Genomic DNA, 7531 nt, shown 5'->3' with positions numbered 1-7531 from the left:
AACGCAGCCTCCGAGGGCTTCCTTAGGACAATGACAACCTCTAGGAAGGGGCCCCGCTTCTGCGTTGGCACACCCGCCGGAGCGCTTGAAGAAGAGGTGCGCAGTGCCGCGAACGTTCACGAAGGAGGCAGGTCACACGTCCCGCTTCTCGTCGTCCTCCAAGCTATCCTCGATGGCCTCGGGACCAAGCGCCCCTGGAGAGGCGGCTGTGGGTGTGCGTGAGACGGTGCCACTCCAGGTACTCGAAGACCCGCTGACTCGTTGTTGTCACTGACGGTGCGTGTGCAGTCTATCTTTTTTCCATATCAAGTCTAGTCGTCTAGCGGAAGATGCCCTGGCGCGGGCCCCACGTGGACCCTCCTCGGAGACACCACGGGTCCCGTCACGCTTGCCGAAGAAGCGTGCTCCCCGGCCCCCACCTTCCCGCTCTCCAGTCCAGCCTTGGGGATCACGCTGATGAAGCTGCCGGCCTCAGAGGCGACTCGGAGGACTGGTTGTGATGTCAGCAGCCGCCTCACGGTACCTGGAAAGGGTTGGAGCGCACTGCATGTGTTTTACTAACCGCGTATGGAACATGGTCTGCTTCTTTTCAGTGTCAGATTCAGTGTGACGGTCTCCGGGGAAGTCCCGTCAGCCTCTGGCGACAAGGCACCAGTCCTGCTTTGGGATACTTGGTAGAAGGTGACCACTCTTCCTATGTTTTACTTACAACGCATGTTCCTTGGGCCACCTTCTCATAACAGCAGCTGCACCGTGGGGGGCTTCCTGGAGGCGGCACTCGGTCTCGGGCAGAGCGCTCCTTCTGCGTCACCTCCACTCCGGGTCCTTGAGGGGTCTCTCTGTGCCGCGTCCTCTGCATCTGTCGCAGACTTTGCATGGTGGCCTCTTCTCAATACTGCATCTAGCCTCCAAGGCCTTCCTGAAGGGGATGCTGATGAGGGGGAAGAGATGCCAGCTCTGACATCAGCCCTTTCCACGGTACCTGAAAAGATGGTTGACCATAGAACATGCGCTGTCTCTAGGTCGTATGTAATATGGTCCACGTCTTCTCAATATCAAAGTCAGTCGCGGAGGGCTTCCCAGAGGCAAAGCCAACTTCGTGGGAGACACAGTGGTCTGGCTTCAGCGCCGTTCCACAGTCTGTGGAGAGAGGGTGGACCATTGAGCATACGTGTGGTTTGTGACGTATGCGACATGGCCCACTTATTCTCAGCATCAGGCAGCCTTAAGGGACTTCCTGGGGGCCATGCCCACTTGCAGGCATGGCTGGTGTGGTAGGCGCTGTCCGGCACACGCCCCAGGTGACTGGCAGGAGACCATGTGCTTTATTCATGACATGGGCCTTTGGGCCCCCAACCAACACTTAGCACCCGATCCCGGCCTGACAGGGCATTCTTGGAGGAGGTAGTGGCATTGGACGTGGGTTTGTGGGCACTGTCACCTTTGCCGGTTGCTGGTAACGTCGCAAGGGCTTCCCGGAGGTGACACCAAATTGAGGGAAGAGGGTCAGGGTCAGCGTCACTTCATGGTATTTGAAGATGCGGTTGACCATGGTGTGTACGCTTTATTTATGACGTAGGACACATGGTCTACTTCTTCTCAATATCACATCTCGCCTCGGAAGACTTCCCGGAGGTGATATCAGCTTTGTGGAAGAGCCACTGCCCTGGTGTCAGGGCTGCCGCCGCTGCTTGGTACTTGGAGAGAGGTGGTCCGTGGCGCGTTCGCTTTATTTATGGCGCACATTACACGGTCGACCTCTTTGCAGTATCTAATCCCGCCTCGCAAGCTTTCCTGGAGCTAACACCAGCCGTGGGGGCGCGGGGGGGGCCCTAGTCTGCTCTGGGTGCGGCTCAGCGGGCTTTGTGATGTGTCTGTCCTGTGCAATGCTAACTCACGTGTGGCGGCCTTCTTCTCAGCACACGACTCAGGCTTGGCGGCTTCGAGGAGAGGGCCACTCGCGGACGCGGAGAGTGGCATCAGCACGTGCCTGGATACATGAGATGGTTGACCAGAGAGCACACGCTTTATTTGTGCCGTTTGTGACCTGGTCCACTAACCCTCAGTATCTAATTCCCCCCGGGAGAACTTCGGAAGAAGTGCCAGCTTTGGGGCAAGAGACAGTGAACCGGGGCCAGCCGGGCTCTGCTAGACTTGGAAGAAAAGAGCACCTTCAAGACATTCGTGGCTCATGTGCCAAAAGTGGCAAACGTGGACTTGTCTTCAGAAGGCTCTCTTTCCTCGGGGGGCTTCCTGGACAGGAGGCCGTCCAAATTCAGGGGAAGGGGCATGCTGTCTGCACCCCCCCAAAGTGCTCGAGGGCTCAGCTGACCAAGTGTGAGAGCTTTAATAGGTCACAGGTCACAGGTCACCAGGCTACCATACCTCGGGGCCTGGGCGTCCGCGGGAGGAGGACCTTCAGGGAGCCCGCCTGGGCCCAGAGCAGCTGAGAGAGGTTTCCCCGGGGGTGGGGGTGGGGGTTAACTAGAAATGTGATCGCTCCTGTGACCAGCATCTCTATAGTGTCACCACCCTCTGGCCACGGTGCCAGCGCTAGGAGGTTCCGGATGCCACTGGGGTCTGTCTGCTCCGCTGGGGTACTTGGTCGGTGGCTGGCGGACAGCATGCATTCGGCCGATAGGTCACGCCAGCACGTCACCTCGTGCCCAGTGTCCGGGCGCTACAGATCAGACTTCCAGGACTGAGGCCAAGTCTGGGGAAGAATCAGGGGTGTCCTTGTCGGTGTCAGTCAGCCAGTGGTACCTGGAGAGAGGTTTTCTGGGTATCTGTTTCTGCAACGAGGATGAAACACACCTGGTTAACCTCTTTTCCAGTATCAGATCCCACCTTGGAGGCCCGGTGGCCGGGCCCCTGCGCCAGGGAGGGGGTTGCTCTCAGCTCCCATCCAGGCGACTGAAATAAGGGGTCGAGCCCAAAGCCTCCGCCTTATGTTTATGACTCACGTCACTTGTTCTACTAAGACAGCGTCGGGTCCATATGGACAGGATTTCAGGGCTCAGTGTCAAGTCTGGGGAAGAATTAGCGGGATTCATGTCAATGCCAGCTGGTGGTCTCGAGGGAGAGGTTTTCTATGTTCCCATTTCTTTAGCGAGGATGAAATGCACCCGGGGAACCTCTTTTCTGGTATCGCATGCCCCGTGGAGGCCCTGTGGTTCAGGTCCCAGCATCAGGGAGGGGCACTAAGGTCATGAATAAGTGGCTGTCCACAAAGCCTGTCCTGTGTTTCTTTTATTGCCGATTCCACTAACCCCCAATATCTGATCCGTCCTTAGGAGGACGCCCAAGATACTGCCTGCTTGGGGGACAGCTGTGCTCCCGTGATGGCTCCATGCCCAGCGCATGCAGGTAGGTTAGCTGGAGTTCCTTTTACCTGCTTCTGACAGGTAATACCTGCTCAGCCTAGTTCCGTATCCGGCCCCACTTCGGAGCGGTGGCTGGTCCTGGTGGCATGCAGTGACAGGTGCGGAGTTAGCCCAGCCCATGCTGGGTGAGTGCCTGTGGACAGGCGGCACAGGGGGTCTGCACTGGCGCCCCTCAGGCTCCAGTTTACTCTGAAGGGTGCTGTGCTAGTTCTGACCTCATGATGAGGCCTTGGGGGCCCTTAGTCGTGGTCTGGGGTGGGGGTTGATCTTTTCTAACACAAATTCTGGGGCTGAGTTACTTTGAATCTGGAGGAATGCTTGATGTTGGTTTGCCCATTTAGGGTAAAGCTTTGTCAACAACGTGGACTCAGGGGAGGTGAGCAGGTGGCTGCGGCCAGGCTGTGCACTTTCCCGGGACAACCCCGTGCTCTGGACTCTGCTTCCGGTGTACCCTGAGGAGGCGGTGCTGGTGCCAGGGGAGAGGCTGCGTTTCTGTGTGTCCCCCTCTGTGGTCCGCGAGGAACGCCTTCCTTTGGCATCGTCTTTGTCTGATGACACACTGTCCCTGCCGGCCTCTCTTCCACATCAGGAAGCAGCATGGAAGACGTCCCGGACAAGACAGACGTTGTCAGCCCCAGTCCAGGGTGAGTGAGCCAAGACGTGTGCCCCCCACTTCTGCATGTCCTATCTGACACTGACACTCCTGTCACTCTTTGCAGGAGGAATTCCTGGAGGCAACGCCAAACTTCGAGGAAGGAAGGGCTTCCTGGCCGGCTCTGAAGGCAAGGCACAGAGGTAAGATGTTGGTTGTCTGTTTGGCTGGCAGTCGTCCATGCCCCTGGGTTCTGGGCTCTTGTGGCATCTGGGAAAGGGGCTTCGGGCTGTCAAGAAGGGCCAGGTCTTTCTACGTCAACCCCTGTGTCTGACGAGGGCCCTCCAGACCGGTTGACACAACCGGTCTCCATTTCTGCTGATACCCAAACATCATTTCTCCCACCTGTGAAGAGCCTTGTGGGAAAGGAGAAAGGGGACAGAACGTGGCTGTGGTGGGCATGCCATTGTCTCTCTTGTGCCCAGGGCTGGTGGCCCCAAGCTCACACGACAGGGCGCTCCGGTGGGTTAGTTAGTGCACGTGGCAACGCTCTGTCTTCTGCTCTGAGCCCAGCTTCGGAGAGTGGGGCGGCACGCTGCACAGCTGTGGGAGGGGACGCTGTAGTTACTGCTGCCCTGACTTTGGCTCCTATCTGCCCTGTCTTATCGGGGTTAGCCTGCCTCCTGATGGGAGGGAAAAAGTCTGGCGGTATCGGTGTTCTCTTGCAATGAAACAGTCATGGTTAAAGGAGTTGTGTAGCAAAATAGAAAAGCCAGCTTAAGAGTTGGCACAAACACCGGTGAACTGACTTCCGGAGCCCTGAGCAGAGGGTGTGTGCGCGGTGCATGTCACAGTGCTAATGCAGGCAGCGTCTGCGCCGGTAAGGCCAGCTCTGGCTGTGGCCCCTGAACAGAGGCTCTCGCTGGCCAGGGGTGTGATGAACCGTTACGGGGCCCGTCTCTTTCCAGCCGTGAACCCCTCTGTGGAAGGTTTCCTGGGCGGGAAACGGGCCCTCGGGGTCTGCAGCGCCGCAGGTGTGCGCGCGGCTGGGGCACTGAGCGCCTCGCAGTGTGTGCATCCGTGTGCCCCTTCTGAGCATTTCTGCATGGAATCCAACCTCGCTGGGCCGACGTCAAGTCCATGGTCATGACCTGGGGAAAGAGGCTCTCTTGTCATCTCTGGGTCTGTGATCCAGCCTTGCTCGATGTGAAGACCCAAACAGACTAGATGCTTTTCAGGGCCGGATCCTGTCCCAGATGCACTCCGCTGTGACGCCAGCTTCACAGGAGGCTGCTGCTGTCATCAGTGAAGGCAGGTGTGTGGGCGATTCTCTCCAGAGCACAATTCTGTTTAGCAGGCGTGTCTGCTGTCCACTAATCGCAGGTTACACTTCCTTACCTAGGATAGCTTCTGGAGACGAGGCCTCCTCTGGGGGTGAAGGCGGGGCTCGACCTGTCATCCTCATCTTGGCCTGGACGTCACATTGTTGTCCTGGTGATGCAGGGACATGAGAAAGTAAGTGGAAGGCCAGAGGCCACCGAAGGCTGGTACATTTCTGCTCACGAATCATTGACCTAAACGCGTCTCATGTCCAAGTCCAAAGACAAGGACAGGGAGATGGGTTTGACCCATAAGGAGGTTATGGCGAGAGTGTGGGTGTGGGGATGGTTGTGGGTCAGGCGTCCACATGGGCCCTGGGGACTTGGGGTTCATTCATTATTCATTCATAACTCATCAGCCTCCAGTTTCTGGTAGACCTGAGGCTGGCTGGCTGTGGTGGCCCCGTCAGGGCCCAGGGTCACTCCATTGCACTCGTGGCTGCGTCGTCCATGAGCTGTCTGCTGTATGTCTGATGATCTTCGCGCATCTCTCTGTTACCACCGCATGAAGGCATGTCCCCATTGCACTCGCGGGACCCATTTGCTCTCAGGAAGTCAGCTGGAAGTGACCCCGGCCCCCGAGAAGACGCATTGCTCCGCGGTTCTGACCTGCGGTACTTAATGAGAAGTTGCCCGCGTTTTTTTCGCTTTATTTGTGCCGAAACATTCGCGGTGCACTTCTTCTTCGGTACCCGTTTCTGCCTTGAAGACGTCCCAGTTTGAGGACTGACGTCCCGCAGTGCATGCAGGTCCCTGTGGGTTCTGGGCACGATTTCCGCCCCCCTGCATCTCTTCTCCCTTCCTCGGCTTCCCCTGACTCATCTCAGGAGAGCTCCCCCTTTCCAGCCATGGTTGGCGTTGGGTTGATCCTCCCCCCGCTGACCACACACACACCTGCCCGGGGTTAAGTGAGTTACATTATCGCTTCCCATTTGCTGTGGGGACTGATTCAAAGATGGGCCCCTAACTCCACAGAGCCAATGACAAGACGTTTGCTGAGGCTTCTGGGGAGGGGCGTATTGCCCCCTCTCCAGTGAGTGCTGTCAGAATAGACCCTCCACAGTCCCTTGGCCAGGTGACCTCATAACGTGAGCCTGAAGTACCCATGGGCCCTTACAGACCAAGAGGGAAGAGCCTGGGACTCTGCAGGAGGGGACAGTGCAGACCCAGAATGGTAGCCTGCATCACAAAAGGCATATTGGGGAGTCAGAGAGACGTCGGGACCTGGGTGAGGCCGTTTGAACCCCTGGATCGAACCCTGCCTGAAGCTTCCCATGACTCAGCACCTCTCAGTTGTAAGAGCGTCTCCGTCCCTTCACCGCTGAAGCCTCTCTGAGCTGGGCTTTATCCTACTCGGGTGCAAACAGATGACACCACAGCACGGGGGACAAGAAAGCCTGCGTTTCTTTGACGATGTGTCTCTCTTGGGTCAGCTGCCCTGAGGACCCTATCGAAGGCAGGTTCTTGGTCAAAAGTGACTTTTTCTTGTGGATTTACTTTGTACTTCAAAAGTAGCGTCCTAGTGGTTTCACTGATGAATTACAACTAACACACGATTAATGTGTTTTGTGTCCAGGACAGGCCGTGGGGCGTGGGCCCCTCTCCAGGAGATCTGAAGGGCGGTGCCCCTGAGCACGTGCCCTGACCTGTCCTGACCTCAGAGCACCTGTCTCCTTGGGAGGTCTTCCCAGAAGTGACGCAGACCTGCTGCTTTTTGGAGTTCTCTGTGATGGGTAGGCTGCATGTGTCATGAGTCCTACTGAACCCTTACGGAGGGACACGGGGCATCGGGCCCATGCAAGGCACACTCGCGTCGCCACATTCCCCGTCCCTGCTTTTGTCTCCCAAGAGGAGCCTCGCTGACTCAGAGGAGAAGCCGTCGAAGGTCCAGGACCGTCCCATTGTCTGAGGAACAGGACTCCCCGGGAGTCCTCGGGGAGCTCACACTGGCGTTCCGGAACCCACAGGCCCAGGAAGACTCCCTGGGACCCTGAAGCGGGGGCAGCCCGGGATTGGTTCGCTCCATCCATGGTGAGGACCCCACGTCCACCCGGGCGTTGTGCCAGCCCCGCCAGCACGGGCTCCCCAGACACTGTGTCCCGCTGGCGGCGAGTGCGTCTGTCTCCCCCGGGGAGCCAGGTGCCCTTGGGCTGCCCCCACACCCCAGCCTCTGCATC

The sequence above is a fragment of the Furipterus horrens genome, unplaced genomic scaffold (genome assembly GCF_987537825.1).
Source record: "Furipterus horrens unplaced genomic scaffold, mFurHor1.1.pri manual_scaffold_21, whole genome shotgun sequence".
Taxonomy (NCBI): Eukaryota; Metazoa; Chordata; class Mammalia; order Chiroptera; family Furipteridae; genus Furipterus; species Furipterus horrens.
Note: the sequence above shows the minus strand (reverse complement) of the source record.